Source organism: Miniopterus schreibersii, assembly GCF_964146895.1.
Source record: "Miniopterus schreibersii genome assembly, chromosome: 5".
NCBI classification, from domain to species: Eukaryota; Metazoa; Chordata; class Mammalia; order Chiroptera; family Miniopteridae; genus Miniopterus; species Miniopterus schreibersii.
In genome coordinates, this window is record NC_138106.1 from 46,981,717 (window position 1) to 47,003,152 (window position 21,436).

General features: G+C 44.0%; 1 protein-coding gene across 16 annotated transcripts in view; it reads right to left on the minus strand.

Annotated features, from left to right (window-relative positions):
* The window catches only part of KALRN (kalirin RhoGEF kinase), a gene marked incomplete at its 3' end in the record, with an annotated part of 571,907 nt that overhangs the window by 411,845 nt on the left and 138,626 nt on the right, over nt 1-21,436 (minus strand). The gene's annotated exons all lie outside the window — the stretch shown is intronic.

Sequence of the window (21,436 nt, forward strand, 5' to 3'; positions counted from 1 at the left end):
AACAGATTATCTGCCTACCTTGTAACTAGCAGATAGCAGGTGCCCAGTAAGTGTTAGGTGATGGAGTAAGTGAATGAATTAATGAATAGATGGTGTCCAAACTGCGTGACTGATTTGTCACCAGGCTCAGCTACACAAACATGGAAGCAGCCAAATTGTAGAAATAATTGACAATTGAAGATACACTCATCCACACGCTGTCAGGTCCTGGAACTGAAGACACATAGCTGGGAAGAAATAAGCTGCCTCCGGAGAGCATGCCTTGCAAATTCAGACTACTGTAAGAGTGAGGACATTATAGTTCCCATGGGAAAAATTATTCTGTTCAGCTCTAAAATTTTATGATTCTGTGTTTGTGCAAATGGGAAGAGTAGCCAACAACCTAATCATTCCAGCTTCGGGACTCTAGGATTAAAATCCATCAAAATCCAGATGTAGATTTGGCCCTGCCAATGTGGCTCAGTTGGGTGAGCGTCATCCCATGCACTAAGAGGTAGCCAACCTGGTAAGGGGACATGCCTGGGTTGCGGGCTCCTTCCCCCATAGAGGGCATGCAGGAGGCAGCTGATGGATATTTCTCTCTCATCGATGTTTCTATCTCTCTCTCCCTCTCCTTTCCTCTCTAAAAAGCAATAAAAATATAATTTTTTGAAAATCCATATGTAGATTTGGATGTGTTCACCATCCAACTGGGGCCCAGGCATGTAAAGAGCCACTGAGTCATAGCTGTGGTATTGTATCAGGCTAACAACTTACCTGACCTGGGAAACACCACTAGACTAGAAATCTGAAGACCTGAGTTCCCCTTTGACTTTTCCAAAGTCTCTTCCCCTTTCTGGCCTTCATTTTCAACACAAGTACCAGTAAAATGAACAAGCCAGGCAAAATGATGACTGAGGCTGTCCCCTCTCCAGCTGTTTCATTCCCTAATTCTGCTTTGCTGTGGAAGAGATAATAGCTGACAAGAAGTTAGAGAAGGGGTCATCCCAGAGGAAAAATGAGAACCTCCAGGGTGAGAATCATGCTGGGGAAATACCATATTTAATGAATGGTAAAATGAATCACTCGCTTGTGTACAGTAAGAAAGAACAAACTGTTGTAATTAAACTACTACATACCAGAAACTATAAAATGCACCCTGGTTTCAGAGACAGCAAAATGTGGAGTAAAGGGACCTCTTAGAATCAATGAAACATGGGAACTAGCATTTCCTTGGCACTTGTTTTATACTAGGCACCGAGGCTAGTATTTTATATATATTATATTATTTCATTTAATTCTAAAACAACCTGAGAAACAAATAGAAATGTGTGAAAGATCAGCATTTTATAGGGGAGAAACTTGAGGTACAGAGGGTTTACAGAACTTGCTTAATGTCATTTAACTAGTAGGTAAAACAGGTGAGATTTGAACCTACCACTGTTTCACTCCAAACTACATCTTCTTAACTCTTCACCCTTTGCAGAAAGGCTGGAGCATCTGACACAAAGCAAAAATGAGTTCTCTGACACAGACAGGGCTGAAACACTCACACTGTCAGAATACTTTAAAAGAACTTATAGGATGAAATACTTTGAGCTAGAGGGGGCCTTAGAGATAAGGGTAATACAAGCACATATTTTACAGACAAAGAAACTAAAGCCCAAAGGGGTTATATCATTTGCCCAAGGTTACACAGCCAATTAGTGCAAAAGCTAGAATTTTAGAATTTTGCCAGGTAATAAGATCAAACTCGCAAGTCTATAGTTTCCTGAATCTGCCTATTCCTGTCTCTTCAAGTTCTAGGCATTTTCCTATCTGCACTCAATAAATTCTTAATGATTTCCCTGTGATCACATAGGCAAGTTCCTTCAGCATCCCAGGATACAGCTCTTTCAGGCCTGAGACACAGAACCATTCTCAAAGCAGTGTGGGGAGGTGGACAGACAAGTTCCAATCCTCCTACCTCTAGAAACCCAGTATGCTCAATTTCTCTGGATCTTGTGGATTCATATATAAAGAGGCCAATAACATCAACCCCATTAAGAGAAAGCCATATAAAGTCCTTATGGCACAGAGTAGGTGGACAATCGATGCCAGTTATGGCTATGACTACTGAAGTAGCTTGGTTCTTTTACTATCATATAAGCTTCTTGACCATCAGTTCTTTTTTTTCCTTTTCTTTATATATTTTTTATTTTCTTAATTTATTGTTGACAGTATTATAGATGTCTCCCATTTTCTCCCTTTTTGATCTCCAACCAACTCCCCACCCGAGGCCTTCCCCATACTATTGTCTGTGTCCAAGGGTTATGCATATATGCATGTATGTTATTTGGCCATCAGTTCTTATATGAATAACCTATTTTGCATTATACAATTTGAAGTACATTCTCTTGGCTGAAGACAGTGGAAGCAGAATTACAGACCTGTATCCTTAGCTTCTCCATTCCCCTTAACAACAGACTGGCTTTTCCAAGCAGAAAACCAAAACCCTCCTCTATCATTCCTGTTCAAAACCTGGCCTCCTGCTGGTTTTAATCCAGTTACCTGCCCTTTTTTTTTTTTTTAACTTTTGTGTAAGGCCTTTAAAAAAAAATCAAACTTCATGAAGGAGTCCCTTTCCTTTCGTAATTCATCCTGCTTATCTTAAATAGTGAAGGCCAACCCCTTTCCAAGGTGTAGGCAGCCCTCAAGACTTCACAGTCACTTGAAGCTCAAGGTCAAAGCAATTTATGTTCAACCTTCCAACCATTAGGGGCTGAGTGCCAGTACAGGAAAGGCCCTTTTCTACCCTTATAGGGATCTTTTTGTGCTTCTAGTTACATGCGTGTTGGAAGACAATGCGTGATAATCATATTGTGGGCTTCCAGGACAAAGGGCGGGCCCCTTAAGCTGGGAAGTAAAAATGCCAAAGAAGCTAAGTAGTCAGGATGTGGGCTGACTGAATAGTCCTAGTTTCTATTTTAAACACACCTAACTGGCAGGGAAGAGGGGGAGGGGAACACGTGCCCAGCCCCACAGTTTAACAACACTGTGGGAAGGCTAGCTGGTGACATTAGCAAGGATAACTGAGGCACCACAGACCCCCCTGGTGACAGCTTACTTCACAAAACACAGGCTTAGTAGCCTTGGCCTGGTGGCTTAGTTGGTTGGAGCATCGTCCCGTATACCAAAAGGTTGCGGGTTCGATCCCCAGTAGGGGTGTGTATGGGAGGCAACCGACTGATGTTTCTCTCTTGCATCAATGTTTCTCTCTCTCTCTCCCCCCCCCTTCCTCTCTCCCTAAAAATCAATTTTTAAAAAACATATCCTAGGGTGAGGATTAAAAACACACAACTAAAACAAAAACAAAAATACTAAGGGCTTTGTAAATCAAGCATCATAAGAGCCCAAATTTCACTTCCTGCCTTTGCAAGGCTGCCTGGCTATTATTATTCTTGCTGCTTTTGCGAGCTTTGTAGGAGATGTTTGCCCTCGCTAATTAAAGGTTCCTACCTAGGTGCAGCCTCCCTAAATACCTTATATATTTTATGTTGTTTAATTCTCACAACTACCCCTATGAGGTACATATTATTTTCCACATTTTATGGCTGAAAAACTAAAGATGAGAGAAATCAAATAATTTACCCAAGGCCACAGAGCTAGGAAATGATGAAGTCCAGATATGAACTCAGGTTTACCCCATTCCAAAGCCTGTGCACAAATACTCCTACCATATGGATCTGTCTCATCGAGTTCCTGAGTCACCTAAGTCAAGGCATATTGAGCATCAATCCCTTTAGGTGGGGATCTAGCTGTGTTTGGTGCATCCCAGACACAATATTTGGCATGCCTGGGATGAGGACCCAGCCCCTGAGTTTCTATGAAGTCACAGGACAGCCAGACTGCTGAGCTTCTGCCTCAGTTTCCTGCTGAGTGCTACAGTTTGTATTCTGCAGCTAGAATTGTGACCTAAAACCCCACCTGACTATTCAGGGTCTTTCTCATCCCTTTCCATGCTCCTCTCCTGGCAGAGACTAGACTCCAGAGGCTAGAGGGAAGGATGTCTTAGTCCTTGTGCCTCCAAGTCACTGCCTGGGGGTGGACTGCCAGGAATGGGTTGATGGTCCCCAGTGTAGGACCACTGACTGACTTGGCCCAGTGTCTCCCACCTCTTACAGACTCCGGACACACACCCCCACCCCAGGACTGCCCAAATCTCCCTCCCCAACCTTGGCTGGTAACACTGGCCTGAAGAAAACTTGCTTTTGTGATGCTCCATTGGATCCCATGTATTTCACTGCTGACCGTTCGCCTATTTCAGGCCAGCTACAATCCCTGAGCTCCCAGCCAGACATTCTGCCACCCCCTTCAAAAGTGCCAATGCCAATCTTGTTTTGAGGTGGGAAGTCCGTTTTCTTCATGTAGGCAAGTGACTAAAATATCCCATAAAAGACTGGAGAATTTTAGAAAACAAGTAGCTAAGTTAAAAAGTCCCAAGAAACTCCCCACCCCACTGACTATTAAAGGAGTGGTAATTATAAACACAACAGCAAATATTATTACCAGCTTCAAGTGCTAACTTGAAACCAGCTGGTACAGTCAGCAAAACACTCAAGTCCTGGAAAGTTCAGAGAACTCATGAAACAGTAAATTCAACAACTGTAAATCCAACTTAGATGAAATCTCTGTCTGAGTGTGGGAATGGGGTTGGACTTCTCAATGTGTCACATTACCCAGAAAACCCTGGGGATTAAGCACAAGAAGTCTGTGGTCACCTGGATTAACCTATATACACGGTGGCGACTATTTCTGCCAAGTCATGTAAGAATGGGCCAGAGACTGGCCAGATGCTCACCAAGACTTTCCCTCTTCTTCTTAGGGACACAACTCACATTTCCTAGCCTCCCGTGCAATTAGGAGCAGCCATGTGACTGAGCTCTAGCCAATGGAATGTGGAGAGAAGTGTGATATGCCACTTCCAGAGCCAGCCCATGAAATCATCCCACATGTGTGTCCTCCACACTCTCTCTCTCCCCCTCCTCAAGCACTGGGTGCAGAGGTTCCAGTAGAAGACTCCAAGATCCTACAGGATAGCAGAGTCAAGGAATGGAAGGAGCTTGGGTCTTGGTTGTCACCCGTGACATGAGCAAGGAATAAGCTTCTATTGCATTACCCTTGATATTTGCAGGTGATTACAGCAGTCAACCTAGATGACGAATAAGCAGAAAATGCTGACACTGTTGATAGGATTTTTTGTGAACTATCAGTGTGGCAAACTATAGAGACTGAAGAAATTACTTTCCATCTCCATCCAAAATCTTATACCAAGTGTTAATGTATTCTGTAAAGGGTAGACATGGTCTCTTTTAAAAGCAGTAAGGAATATGTGACTGAGCTGGGTACAAAACCTGTGAGAGAACTTCAAAGAGAAGGAAAACAACAAACACAGTGGGGAGGAAAGGACTTAGATACCAGCTGCCAGTAGTGAGCCAGGCTCTCCTTTCTTTCTATCTAAAGGAGCTCACCCAGGGCAGACAATAGTACGGTCATCGCCAGAGGGGGATGGGGGTGGGGGGCAGGCGAAGGTAAAGGGGGGATAAATGGTGATGGAAAGAGACATGACTTGGGGTGGTGAACACACAATACAATATACTCATGCTGTATTATACACCTGTATTATACACCTGTAACCTATATAATTTTATTAAACAGTGTAGCCCCAATAAATCCAATAAAAATAAATAAATAAAAATAAAAGAGCTTACCCACTTCCATGCCTCTGACAAACACGTGTAAAAGTACCGGGTACATTTTAGAGAGGAGTATGAATACAAGGTGCTATCACTGATTCCCAGACCTAAATCCCCGGCCTTGTCTCTTACTCAGCATAACTCCAGCTGCATCTCCAGCCATCAGCAGGTGATTTCTCTTCATTTAGATGGCACCCAAACTTCAAAATCTTCCACTGTTCTCAGCTTTGTGTCTCCATCAGGTTGGAGAGGGGAATAACCATTCGCTTCACACCTAACATACGCCAGGCCCATTGTAGTAATTACCTCATTAAATTCTCTTCATTCTTTCTTGAGATAGATACTATCTGCATTTCACACATGTGGAAACTGAGGCTCACAAAAGTCAAAGGACTTGCCGAACATCAGACAACCGGTAAACAAGACTGTAAGAATGATTTTCATTTGTGTAGAACACCATAACTGATTGGAATCCTCCCTTAAACAGCTAACTACAACCAGTGGTGTGCGGGAGCTTGTTTGTTCAGCTCCCAAGAGACAACTGTAATTTTCAGGATTTTTGCGAGCTGGTTGTCGAACAGGTTGGTAGCTTGAAATCTGCCACTGATAGGAGTATTTACACAATGGAAATGGGCAAACGCTACAAAGGCTACCCTCAGGCTTTTTAATCCTCCTTGGAAACATTTACCAGCATATCACTAGCCACACCTTTCTATGTGAACCCATATGGCAAGACAACACTGTGTTTTGTTGCAGTTTCAGGAAAAAGAAGTAGAAAGAAAGAGCATCTGGATGCAGACTTCAAACAAAAACTTACAGAAGTAAAGGCAAATGTTACAAAGCCACAAAGGAATGAGAAGAACTATGTCTCCCTTAGCCAAGCTTCTGACTTCCATAAAGAGTTCTCCTAACAAGCCGGTTGATATGAAACAATTAGGAAGAATGCTAGTTTTAGGTGGGCAGTTAAATTGTGGGGCAATGTAGAGAACTGCTATGGAAAGTAAGATCTTCGAGGTTTAGTTTTAAACTAAGTGATAAAAGAAGCATTACAATTCCCTTGAGGTAAATTCTGAAACAGGAATTATTTTTTTAAAAAGAAAAAGAATGTGCAGTTAGCACATTAAGGCGGTGGCACAGATAATCCAAAGCAGAAGATGAAATCACATGCTGCATTCCGAAGCCAAAGATAAACGACTGGAATATTTTCTTTGATCAACTGCACATGATTTACCTCTGGAATCAAAGTGCATCTTAATTAGATGAGCATGCAGTGATTCAGTATCAGGGGAAAGGAGTGTAGAAGCTCAGGGAGCGGTAAGGGGCAGTCAGCCTGCATTCACTTTTTTCTTTTTAAGTTAACATTCCACATGTGAAAAATAACCCCCATGTGAAAAATAAAGAAATTGGTGTTTTTATTTGTGGCCTTGAGCAGTTGTTCCCAAACCTGGCTGATATCAGATTTGGCTAGGCAAATTTTAAAAATACAGACTCTGGTGTCTATATTTAGATTTAGATTCAGTGAGTCTAAGAGATTGTGTGTTTGCCAGAACTGAGAGACTCATAAAAGCCTAACAGCAAAACAATAATTATGACAATGAAAGGATCCTAAAAAGAAACTTAAGTAAGGTTGACCAACAGACCCAAGTACAGCCAGGGAAGGGAAAAAACACAACAGAAGGTCTGAAGGGGATTCTGGTTTTCTGAAGAGGAATCATATCTGAGTGTAAGGGGAGAGACCATTTGCCACTTATTAGATATGTTTGGAGGAAAAGCGACTTAACATCTCTGAGCTTCAGAATTCTCATCTGTAAAACAGGGGAACTCATGCCTAACAGTTCCCGTTGTCGGAGAACGGAAAGCACCTATCACAGTTGCTGGCACGGAAGGGTCATTAGTTATCACCCTGTTATTATTTTCTCTTTCTCACTGGCTTCGGGAACATTATCCTAAGCCAAAGCACAAAGCACTCAGATGCTGCCGCCTGGGCGCCCCAACCTCCCTTCTTCCTCAGCAGCTGGACAGCAGGCTCACTGCCTTGCAGCCTCTGAGGATGACAAAGGGAGCTAATCGCTGCACCATGGGTCAGAGAGCCAGACAGAGGCTTTCACTTGGCTCTGCCCTCAGCTCGCTACACGACCTTGAACAAGCCTCCTCCTTCCTTCCCTTGGTCTTCATGTCTAGCCCTGCTAAATGGGCATGATCAAACAGAACCCATTTCAGCCAGAAGCTCTAATGAAGAGCCCAGAAGAATGGGTTAATGCGAAGACTGGCGCAGCTCCGAGATAATGAGCCAGCCTGTCACCGTCCCCAGGAGCCTTCTGTCCCCGGTCAGGGAGATTGTTGGCACCCAAACTGCTGCACTGAGCTTCAGCTAATTGGAGGCTCGAGGACAGATGACACCAGGTTTCTGGGAAACAAAATGATCTCTCCAGCCCCAGAGCTCTGCACTAAGGAGGAGGAAGGATGAGAAACTTCCACAGAGTAATGCAACCAAGGTTCCTGGGGCCAGCTAGTAAAACATTCATGGAACTCGAGCCACCACCAGAACAGGTCAGCAAGTAAAGGAAACAAGCAAAGCTGAGGGTGGAGAATGCTCCCAGCCCAGCTTGCCAGCTGGCACAGCACACTGGAAATGAGACACGGCCAGCAAGATGAGCAGCAGGACAGCCGCAGAGGACTGCAGTAGCACAGAGGGATCCAGAGATTCTGGAAGACTTAGGAGTCAAGGGAATGACACTTTGCTCTCTACCAGAGAGGAAAAGGCGGTGATGTAAAATTATGGGGGAAGGACCCCAGTTGTATCTGTTGCAAGAGATAATCACAGGAGGGGACAAACAAACGCCACAAGTGGAGGAGGCAGGCTTGTGAAGAGGGGAAGAGTAGGTGGGTCCCTGAAAATGCAGCCTGAAAGAAAGGTAAGGGAGAAGGAGGGAGTGGGTGTTACCCAAACTCTCTTTAAAGGAGTGGGGTGGAGTGGCTGCCACCTCTCCACACAGAGAGAAAAAATTCTAGACCTTCAAGCTGACTTTTTTCTAATTTAAATTTTCTGAATCACTTCCGTGTAAATGAAGTATGTCAAACACATGGGATTTCATATTTCCAGCTTGAGCTAGCTCTGAAGCCCCTGTGTTTTCTCTTGCAAGGAAAGGGAGGTAGGAGATGGGAGGGGTGAGAGTGATACGATGTGACAACAAATGTTTCTGTGGCCCCAGCCTGTTGATTGGATGATCCTCATTTCCAGCAGCTACTGGTCAAAGCTCCATGGCCCAAACTAGCGAAAGAGAATATACAGCCCTAGTAAAAACTGCTTCTTCCCGAGAGGGGAGCCACACAATTAGAGCTACTCCCTGGGCTGCATGCATGGATTTAATTCATAACAAATTAATTTGCATATCCTTAAAAGTTAAACCTTCTCAAAGAATAAACATTTCCAAGTCTATCACTTGTTTATGTTTGATGTCCTCCACCAGATCCAGAGCTCCCAAAGGCAGCTCTACATGTCTCCCCGCCACCAGGGGCTTTGAAAAAACAGAAGTCGCACCCACCGACCTGTATGGACCCCAGTAGAGCCTCCATACACCAGGACTTTGTCAAAGCTTTTTGATGAGGATGGCATTTTAAATTCCTGTTTTCCCCAAGGTGTTTTCTCCAGGAAGAGGAAAGTTCTGAAAACTGGCAACGTCAGTCAAAAAAGAAAACATACACAAGGTTTTGGTCTTCCCTAGAAACTGCCGAGATGCTGGAGTGACCAGGAGCTCAGCCAGCAGTCAAGGAAGGCCACTTTCTTCACACTACGAAGGATAGCCTGCTCCACAGTGTCTCCACTACCCTCTGAGCCCAAGTTCAGTTGAAACTTCCCAGACCTCCCAGTTCTGTAAGGTTAGGGTTGCGTTTGGCTGAGAGTAGCAAAAAGCCCAACTATGATGGCTTAAACAATTAAGGAGCTTGTTTGTCTCAAGCAACAAGGAGTCTGGAGCCAGCAGCTTAGGGCTGCTTCATTGGTGGCTGTCCTCCTGATACACCACCTCTGCACATGGCTTTTGCCTCCTGGTCACAAGATGACTGCAACACGTCCTGGCATCATGTACCCATTCCAGAAAGGAAGAAGGGTGAGGGGCAAACAGCTTTCTTTTTGGATGGCTTTATCTCCACTTGAGAAGAGATCTTCCCATTGACTTGTGTCTACATATCAGTAGTCAGAATTGTCTCACATGCTCTGCCCTAGTGGCAAGGGAAGCTGGAAATTTTTAGTATTTCACTCTCCATCCTTTAGTTTTTGAAATGGATGTTAAGTACACCAACCTGCATTATCTGAGCCACACACAGATTCACAAATCAAAGGGACATTCACCCTCCACACCAAGGGATGGTGTGAGATGCCTCTTCTTTGCCTGCTCTCTCAAATGTGAAGGGCTGTGCAAAAATAAACCCCAGACTCAGAAGAGCCTCTAAGGTTCCCAAATTGTCCCCTCCCATTTAATATGCTGAGTCACTTTTATATGTATTCTCTCACCATTCCTCACCACAATTCTTTAAGGCAGGGATACTCTATCCCACTTTTACAGATAAAGAAGGAGAGGCTCAGAGAAGTCAAGTTACTTGCCAAATGCCCCATGTCTTATCAGTGGTAGAATCAGGTTCTGAACCCAGATTTCTAGTCTCAAGCCAGTGCTTTTTATCATCATACCACTGGCCATTCTCATCATGCTGCATGCCTGACTGTGATTGCTACTGCTGCAACCCCTACCCTTCCTGTTTTGTATGATTCTTTCCCATATTAAAATTTAGATTAATGCAAGAAAAGATAGGTCATGGGGAATCTGGCAAATATCATAAAAGACTGAAAAAGATCAGGAAGCTATTGCCAACAGAACATGCATCTTGACAGGACACTGTCCCAAAGCTCACCCAAAAGAGGTTCTAAAACCAAATCCAAGAAGAAAAGATGCGTTCTAGGGGTCACCCCCTCTATCTCCCTCAGTTCACCCCCCTCAAAGAGCAGGGACTGACCTTGAAGTTCTCTGGCACGTCTCCAACTACCCTTCTGCTGCGTGTTACTGTGCAGACTCATCATGGCTCAGGCAGCCACTACTCCTCCAGTAGAGCTGCATGGTAACTGCCTGGTCACTGTTCTGACTTCCACATGAGACCATTCTCTCCTTAAGAAAAAGGGCTGTATCTAACTCAACATTGTTTCCCATCATCTAGCATGGTGCCTGCACATGGAAAGTTCTTAATAAAAATATTCAAATAAGTGAATGCAAAACATTCTTATTATATGTCCATACATTTCCTTTTACCCTCTCCAGAGTGGAAAAAGGAAACAGCTGGCCACTCCTGTGGGTGCCCAATTAGGACTCCACAGATCCCAGGGAGGGTTGAATTGAGGCCATTCAGCACAAATCCAAAAACCTCTTTGAATGCAAGAGCCCAGGGAGGCTGAGATCTATGGCACTGGGGGTGATCTTTCTGCATTTCTGGGGTGGATGGGGTGTGTGAGGAGAGGAAAATGGGCTCTGAACTTCTAGCAGACAAACTCTTGGTGCATGGAAAGCAGGGAATGGAAATGGGAAGAAGCCCGGCCTCAGAGCAGCAAGAGTGAATGCCAGGAATGCAATGCAGTGCCAACACTCCACCTGGGCCCCCACTCAGGGAATCAGTGCCATAATCACACGGGCAGTCCTCACTCAGCAGTCCTATCTCTAGCTTTTCAGGCCTTTCCTAAGTCTGCCCCACTGCCTTGCCTTGACCTCTGGTACCTCTGGCACCTTGCCCCTGACTCTCTTCTAGCGCTGATTCATAGCTTCCATGAACTTCCTGAGTCTGCCTGAGGCCTCACAATCCATTCCCAGGCCCTGCCCCTGAAGCCACAACCACTGCTGATGGAGGAAGAGGGTGCAGAAGCCAACAGAGCCTCTATAGCAGTGGTTCCCAGCCTCTCTGGAGTCAATGATCCTCTAGAGAACCTGTTGAAAGCCACGGACTTTTGCCCTAGTCAATTGTACACATATACACAACCACAAAATTTTAGGAGCTTCAATTACAGGAGCTGCATAGACCTCCAAAAAGCCCACTCATGGACACAGAGTAAGAACTCCAGGCCTAGAGGAGGTCATGCACCACTTTTGTTTTAGGGCTGTTGCCCTCCCTCGGAGAAGGCCCTAGTAGCTCAGTCAGGCAACTCTTAGTTTGCCCTCCCCATGGGGAAGTGTTTGGAACAGTGAGAATGAAATGTCTCTGATCCCTCCCACTTCAGAAGTCTTTAATGGAAAAAACACTGAGACCTCACTGTGTGGCCAGCTGTGGGAATCCAAAGGACTTGACATTCTGGAAATCTAATCTTTACAATAAACTTGTGAAATTCATATTGTCCCATTTCAGATGAGGAAATTGGGTTTAAAGGAGTTAAGGAATTTACTGTGGTCACACAGAAAGTTAGGGAATGTGGATCAAAGCCAGGCTTGTACAGGGTCCACACCAGCTCTTGCTAGCACCACACTCTGGAGACTTCCCAAGGCTATGTTACCTTTAGGGGTAAACAAAAGAAAGCTCCCCTCGCCATCCAAAATCTACCCACCTAATTAATCCCTGTTGCACAAAGTCTTTAATTCCACAATCAGAAATCCAGCTAAAAGAGATTAATGGTTATGAATCTGTTTCTCTGGCTTTATATAAATGTATTAATGTTTTTCTGGACAGTTCATGGAACTGTCACCTGAGTTAGTGAGTGTGAACTGGAAGAGAGGTTCAGGTAGCACTCCAGTAGGAAACAGGGAGAGCAGTTAAAGGTGGGGTGAGGGGAAAGAACAGGCAGAAGAGCATCTTTGAAGATGTAATAAGGAAAATCAGCTAGCAGATGGAAGGAACATTCCTAGATAAACTGCATAGCAAGAAAAAAAAAAGATAAGACTCCTGGTCAATTCCTTCCTGTTCACAGCACTACAGGGGCCCAGGGTCAGGGCAAAGGGTAAGCCCTGCCCTGTGGGTACCTGCTGAAGGACTGGAGCCAGTTGGGAGTTAGAAATGGTATTTAGAAAGGAATGTCTTCACATGCTGTCTCCAGCCCATGAGAGATGCTGAGGCTGGGCAGGAGGGTGAGCCAGGGAGAGAGCAACCAGGAAAGATATCACCACAGCTGGAGGACGAGTGCCACAGCTGGGAGGGTCAGGGTTGTGGACAAAGTCAATTTATGGTTTGGCCAAGTCTGGAATCCAGGAGACAAGATCAAGTGAAACAGGTTGGGAGCAATAAGGGAGCAGGAAAAGATTGCGTTTTGGGTGCCTATTTACAACCACACCCAGGGCTTGATTTCAGAGGCCAGAGGCAAGGGCTTGGTGAGCAAGGGGGCTGGTCTTGATTAAAGCACCTGGAGAATGTGGGTACCATTACCCAGCATCATGGATGTTCAGGAAACCAAATAAAAATTATTATAGAGAATGCCAGTAAAAAGCTTAACATGTACGACTCTGAAGAATACCATGTTCTTCAAAGATAGAATGATATAAGCCAAACCTAGTCAAGGGGATAGAAGTATGTGAAAATTAAATAATGGTTTATATTTTTTTAACTTAAAAAATCCCTCAATGTCCAACAATAAGAGAGCAGTTAACTAAATCATGGTACGGTGATGTAGTTGTTAGGTGTGCAGGGTCAGAAATCAGACAGCCCAAATTAAACCCTGGCTCTGCTACTCAAGAACTGTGTGAACTTTTGAAAATTGCTTAAATTCCTTAAGCCGCCATTTCCTCACCTGTAATAATCATAATTATAGTACCAGAGTCTTGATATTTTAACTCAGCACGAAGCTTGATACATTCCTAGATATCTATACAGCAAGAAACCATTCAACAAATGTTAGCTATTAATATTGCTGTCATTATCAAGATGCATTAATAAGGCAGAATACTACTGAGCCATTAAAAATAATTTATAGAAATATAACAATATTGAAAGCTGCTTTTAATCTAATGATACCAAACAAACAATGTGTTTTAGGTTTCAAAAGCAGATTATAGTATGTACGCTTTATTTTTGTTATACATATATTTATATATTTATGTTTATATAATTTTTTATTATATGTGTATGTATTTAGATGATTAGAACATGAGATGAAGATTCAGAAATAAATAGCCAAGGAAAACAGGAAAGTACTTTTGCCCTCAGAAATGAAGAGAAAGAAAGGGCAAACTTCAATAAAGCCAAAAAAGCTCTAAGGGAATGTGCTCCTGAGGAATTTCTTTGATGAGTACTTATAGAAAATTTCTGGCTGTCACTGCATCCCCAGCCCCCACCATGCCCTCTTCTCTCTAGCTTTGGTCCATGAACTGGGATGTGGGCCTCTCCAATCTCATGGAGGTGGCAGCCTTCTGCACCAGTATCAGTATTATCAACACCTCTCCTGGGAAATGCACCTCACCTTTTTTCAGAGCCCTTCACTTGCCAACTGGTCTTTAAAACAAACTTTACCTGAGCAGTGTCCCTGAGAAGGACCCCACCTGCATCTTGTCAGTCTGTGTCCCATAGGAGCCGGGAATTAAACAAGCAAATCAGGAGGTTCACTCAGGCCACACGAGTCGGGAAGAGGGCCACATACACTGTGCAGACATCACTGAGGGGCAATTCTAGGGCTTCTTGGTTAAGATCAGTAGATTCATGGAAAACATTTTCACCCTGTCTCTTTTATTCTCATTATTCAGAGTGGAGAGCTGGGGACAGAGTCCCAAGCTCTGAGGACAAGTCTGATGATGAAAGAAAGGTCCCTAGTTCCCTCCCTCTTGGCTCTGTGGCGCTCTGCCTCCTCCCAAGGCAAAAGAGCACTTTTGACAAGCACCAAAACAACTATGGGAGTGCACTACAGGGCAGGTGAGTTTGATGCAAGTGTCTGAAATTAGATTTCTGGCAGTTGGCAGGCCTCTGCAGGCTTCAGCAGCTGTCCTTTTGTGCAGAAGCATGGACAAAGCACCCCATGCTCACTGCTAAACTCGGTTCCTCATTGTTATCCAAACAATGGAGTCAAGAGGTAGATGAGAGTGGAGGCACAGACAGGGGCTCTTGTGGAGCCAATTCTGTGCCCAGGAATAAGTATTCAGGGACAGTGATTCACTGAGCCTCTGTATTTTAAGACCTTCCCCAGTAGTTCAAGTCAGGTGGCTCTATAAGGCGCTTAAGGGGGAGAAGGAAGAGATTTCTCCCATCCTCCCACCCTGTCCACACAGGGGAGCCTCAAGAGGAGGTACTGGAAATGTGGACATGCTCTATTATGGCCCTTAAAATGTCAGGGCCCGCTCCCAGGAGCACCCTCCCCACCACTGACAAAGCACTTCTACATATGCCATCAAGGGAATTGGGCAGCATCCCAATGAGCATGTCACACAGGAAGTCTTGAGTAAGGTGAGTGACCATGGAGGAGGAGTGAGGCCCTGTGAAGTCTCTCACAGACTTGGCTAAGCTCCAGAAGAGAAGTTAATTAATGTGGGGCGCTACAGTACAAATTCTTTCATACCTTCTGAGTGTGTGCATATGGTTTCTCCCTAAGTCTCAAGTAGCAATAACAAGCCAATTTTGCAAACAGATTCTAAAGGTATTTTGGGTTCACAGACATCTGTATTAGTCTGCAGTTTTTGCAACAACCACATACACATGTTCTCAGGCTTGTCAATCCCCCAACCTCCCACCCCTACCATCACCAACTTTTCTTCCAGACATGCAGGTCTACCAGCTCAGGGTCCTCAAACACATGTCCTTAGCAAACATACTCTCCCAGCACACAACCCTCCTCTCACATAGCTGCAGATAAAGGTCCACCCATAAGGGAACAGGGCCAAAATGAAATCTGAGAAGTCATACTGACCCATGAGCTGGCAGTACCTGGTGTATAAGAGACACTGTGCCCCATGGGTTCAGCTGCACCAGGAGATATACAGCTCAAACTCAACTCAGACTCTACTCCTCTGTTCTTGTAGGCAAGCCATTTATGCTTTCGGTAACACAGAGATGCAGTTTTAACTATAGGTAACAGCTCACAGCAAGTGCTTACATGAAGATTATTCATGTCTGTGCTTACCTGGAAGAAAGTTTGAATCCTGGTGGGAAGAATAAGATTGTTACTCTTTTGAATACTGCATTTCATTCCAAGAAGTAGGTAGTACTATCATTACCACCAAGAAACTGGGGCTTAGGTAACCTCCTAACTTGCCTGTCACCACACAGCTAGTAGAGATGAGATAGAGCCAGGACTAGACCCAGGTCTGCTTGACTCCAGAGTCCCTAGTCTGCACCCTGCTTCCTATGGAGCTCCTTCCATCTCCTCCAGACCAACCTGAATCCTGCCCATGTTGACTCACTATTCCAATGGCATCATAGGAAGAAACTTTGGGATACAGTCCAGCTCAGATTTATCTCTCCCTCCTCTGCTCTTTTATGACATTCACAGTCTGAAGTACTCCCCCTAGCAACTGATTTTTTAAATCTCCTATTGCTTTCTAATTGCTTAGCATGTGTCCTCTTGGCTTCCTAACCAGTCCCTGCTCTTAGACCATTTCTTCTCTCACTTATCCCACTCCACCATGGGCACCATAAGCAGTCAGTGAATGCCTGTTGAATAACTAGTTTGAGAGATTCAGATGCAAACCCTAGTTGTCACCCTCTTTTTGGAATACAGAATTTCAAAAGTCAGAATTCTCCCTAATTCCACTTTTGTGGTTCCTTTCACAAGTTAAAAGTAGTGCTTATAAAGAGCTCTAAAGAAATGGGAAAATGCTTCTGATAAAATGTCAAGCTAAAAGAGATAGGATGCAAAAATAGATATACTGTGTGAACTCAGCCATATAAAATGCATAAAAATATTGGAGAAAATATATTTTTTTAAAAGAAAAAATAAAGGCTGGAAGGAAATATACCAAAGGTTAAAGAGGGGTTATTTCTGTCAGGTGAGACTATAAAAGATTGCTATTTTTCCATTTAGATTTGTCTTTCTTTTGGAAATGCCAGAAACTTCACTTTAAAGGAATTCCAGAGTGAACATTAAATTGGATTCCATTTGTAGAGGAGGTTCTATTTGTGGGCGTGAACTTGGGAGTGGAAAGCTGTATGCAGTTAGTTAAATTAGGCAAAAATAGTAAAAGAATATATCATTCAGGGTCCAACCAGATAAACAAATCACTCTAGGAATTAAAAACTGGGAATTCAATGCAGGATATTGGTTACCCAATTATAGAAGTGTTAAGAAGTCAAACAGGATGGAATGGAAACCCAGAGATTATCAGGAGCCAGGATCACCCATGGAAACTGAAACAAGGAGAGCTGAGCCTCATTTCCCTCACCCAGAAAATGTGGTAATCAGAGAGGAAGGGTGAGATACTCCTGTTTCCTCTTTTGTTCCACCTTTCTATCTCTGGCCATTGGTTTCCACTAACCAAACTCAGCCATGAGCCAGCTCTCACGAAGCCTGGGAAATGTGGTCTGCAGGGGGTGACACCATGTAAAACAGGACAGAGTAGAAGTTGGGAGAAAGAGGCAAACTGTTCCAGCACCAGCATGAAGGGGTTAAAAATTAGATAAAATATCAGATTGTAGGTCAAGTCAATAAAGAATAAAAATACACATGGTGACAATTTTCTGGAGAACATAAGTTTCATATACACAGAATTAATTCAAGGCAAACATACTAACTCTCAATACCAGCATTTCCCCAACTTTCCTGACATATGGATTTGATCTGTGAAGACCTGCCGTTGTAGATTAAAGATGGCGACAAATCGTTTGCCAGTCTTCCCATTATGAGACAGAGTCTAATCCCCCTTCCTTTGAATCTGGGCTGGTCTTAGTTACTTGCTTGACCAATAGAATGCAGTGGAAGGGACATTCTGGGACTCCTGAGGCCTTGTAACATCTACCCAGGACCCTTGGAACACTCGCATCGAGAAAGCCAACCACAACCTAGGAAATATGACTACCCTGAGACTGCCATGCTCTGAGGAAGCCCAAGCTAGCCATGTGGAGAGACCATACGAAGAGACAAAAATGGCTGCCCAGCCCAAACATGGATGAAGCCCTCTTAGACATTCCAGCCCCTGCAGATACAATGTGTGCCTGTGTGCTGGGGGGGCTCAGGGGAGGACCTAGCTATAGGCAAAATAGAAACCCCAAACATATGGCCCTAATGCACATGTCCCAGATATCTCTAACTACTGGAGCCACCCCTGAAGCCCCAAGCACTGTGAGGTAGAAATAAGCTCCCCTCACTGTAATCTGCCTGAATTCTTGACACACAAAATCATGAGCATAATAAAATGGTTGTTGTTTGTTGTTTCATGCCGTTATGTCTTGGGATCAGCAACAGATAAGTGGGACACCTGGCCAGTGACTTGGTAGTCTTCGGAGGTGATCAGGTTTGCCCTCCTCAAGTAGGACTGTGCTCCAAGTAACCTGCCCACAGATGAGTGTCAGAGTTGGTGATGGTGAAAAAGGGAAAGGGAAGGATCTTGAGAAATGACAATACTCAGACATATAACCACTAAGGGAGAAAGTCAGAGGCCCTGGAAGGGTTCAGAAGAAAAGTAGGCAGAACCAACCACCCCAAGAGCTCCCTGTTCGTTTCAGCCTCTTGACCTGCACACACACTCTTTGCCTGGCCAAATGCCCTCTGTTCTTCCTGTCACTTCTCTTCTCCATCCCATGCCTTCACCACCCTCCAATTATGTTTAAAAGTTTCTTCCTGGGATAAGTGGGATCTGACCTGGTTCTAATTAGTATCATTTCCCACATTTTCTCAGTGCCCGTGCACAGAAAATGGGGAAAATAATTGTGGAATAAAATGAGATAGTTTGGGGCAGTATTTGTGTGCTGTGAAGCACAATAGTGCAGCAATTGTGGGGGAGAGGGGAATGGGTAGAGGTGGTAGAGGACATAGAGGGGATAAAAGGTGATGGAAAAAATTAAATCAAAATTTTTTAAAAGATGAAATTATGTAAATTTACATTTAAAATTAAATTCAGACTTAAAGGAAGAAAATAAAAATAAATAAATAAATAAAGTATGTGTGTGTGTGTGTGTGTGTGTGTGTGTGTGTGTGTGTGTATATATATATTTTTTTTTTTTCTCCTTGTATGTTGCTTTTTATACAATCTTGCATGTAAGACTTTTCCAGAGTCAAGAACTGGGTGGTCACACAGAGAAGCATTTCTACCTCCTGCTTCCCGTACTTCTTTCAAAACCCCTGGAATCCCTTGCATGCTTCAAAGATATGAGCTGACATATCAACACTTTTGGACTTGAACACTATGGGTACTTGGCCTAGTGTCTCAGAACACTCTCCATGCCATCCCAAGGTGAACCAGCATGCTCCGCCTCCCTGGAGCATGGGATATAAGTGAGAAGACTGGGATAGTCTCATTGCAACCCCTGCCCACTGGGAGACTTTAGGTGTTAGGTGTTATACGATTCCCCATGGTCTCTTGTACTTCTTCACATCTTATGAGCAGAGTCCCTGAGAGTTTTGTTCCACTACCTTTTCAAGGATGTTCATATAAGTGAACAGCCTTGGAAGATAGACTGGCTCCTTCTGAGGGGAGGAGATCTGTTTGCTGACCAGTATAATAAAGATAGTGTCTCCCTCTGGGATAAAGGTTAGGCAGATTTGCTTGCAGCCCCTTTAGAAGCCCAGAGTTTCCTAAGGATCGGGTTCTCCAGCTGTGATGCAAACCCACTGCATGAGCAGGATCCACTGGGGCCCCTCGTCATTGTCCCTGTGGGACATTGGAGATAGGGGTTCCAATGAAAATATGCTAAAGCTCATGCTACTTGTTTTGCCCTGAGTAATTAAGTCCCTTGTCTCTGACCCAGGAATCTCATATCTTTTGCCAGCATCCATGAAACTATGGCAGGCTAACCTGTTAGCTTGCAAGTAGATAACATCTCAGGCCCTTCACAGCTCTTGACACTAGGTAATAGAGTACACAATCCTCCCCCACAAAACACTTACTCCAGCCTCTCTCATTCTTCTTGTCCAAAGTACTTCCTTCTGCCAGACCCTTGATTATAAAACCCACTGTCTGTGCTAGCACAAGACAAGAGAAGCTGAAGGTAAATGTAATTAAGTGACTAATTCAAGTGCTAGACACCAATTTCTGTCAAAAACAGCCATGCTGAGGGGATCATTTAGTTAGTAATGATACTAACTAAAGCAGAGTTTGCTCTAAAGGAATATTTTGGAAATGACTTTTTTCTTACAGAGCATTTCTCTTCCACAACCCCTGACCTCTCATGGCTGTTTACTTACTGTCATAAATGTCCGCATCCCCCAATCCCTTACCTATACTACTGTACAATCCGATTTATCTTAAACACTGTGGACTCAACTCTGACTACATGTGAAAACATGATTCCAGGACTCCAAGCTAGAGATTCTCATTTATTTCTCTGGAGTGGGGCCTGAACATGGGGTTTTTAAGATGCTTTCCTAGGAGACTCCATTTGCATTCAGGGTTCAAAACCTCTAGTCTATTGACCCTAATGGAAACAAGAACTAGGTGAAAATGCATATATTGGGGAGGTTTTTTTCCACATTGCTCTGCTTCAACATCCTAAGTGCTTTTCAGCAAACTCATTTAGTTCTTCCCTGCTTCAAATAGAAATCTTAAGAACTCCCCCCACCTTGCAATTCTCTAATAATCACTCACAATAGAAATCTATCCCCATGATGTAGATTTAATCGGCCCATTCCCTTTCTTTTACTCCACCTTGGCACTCCAATTAATCCATTTATAGTTATCTACCCATCAATCCCTGTGTGCCTTGCTAAAGATATCTTTAGGAACAACTGGGTTTCTCATGGCTTATTAGTCTGCCATTCGCGGTCAATTCTTCATGCTTCTCTCCTCTCTGCCCCCATCTCTCAGCACCCAAATCTTCAGAGGAACAGAAGCCAGGATGAAGATACTCTTTCATACCAGAGACTTAGGAACTTTTGCTAAGAAAATGAAGTCTAAACAGCTGCTGTAGATACTGAATTCAGCAGGTTTGAAATGGAAAGTCCACCTCTCTCTCACTCTGCTTCTGAGGGTACCACTGAATAAGAGGGTCACTTGGGTATCTCTAAGTATATGACATTTACTTCTTATACTTGAGTATATACAGAGCCCCTGTTCCACATCCTGGAAGCAAGATTTTGTCATTAAAGATGGAGCAATCCACATGTTCCATGTCCTAACTGTTGTGCCTTTCAGAAAGACACTCCCCACCCCCACCAAGGTGAGCTCTGGGCAGCACTGACAAGTCAGCAAGGTCCATCTGTGTATATAATATATTGTGAGCTGTTCTTCTAGCATCATTCTCCTCTTCTGCCAGGTTCCTCTCCCAGAAGACTATCCCCACACTCTCCTCATTGTCACCTCTGTCAACAACCCCACTGAGAAGGGATCTGGTACTCAGGTTTGGAGCACAGATAAGGCATTGCGTGGGAAACATCTTATGTCCAAGGAATGAGGTACTTTAATGGTGGAAATGTGGGCTGTGCTGAGCTGGAGGGAGAGATTCTCTAAGGGGACAGTGAGAGGGTTTTTATTCCTAGGGAAAAAGGAACAAGTTTATTAGCCTCAGCCCTTGCCTAGTGAAGAGATAAGCTATGAGAAGCCAGAGATCTCAGCATTTCATTCAGTAAATAACCAGGTGCCTGCTTGCAACAGGCTATGGTTGGGCACTGCATGGATCCAGTGACGTCT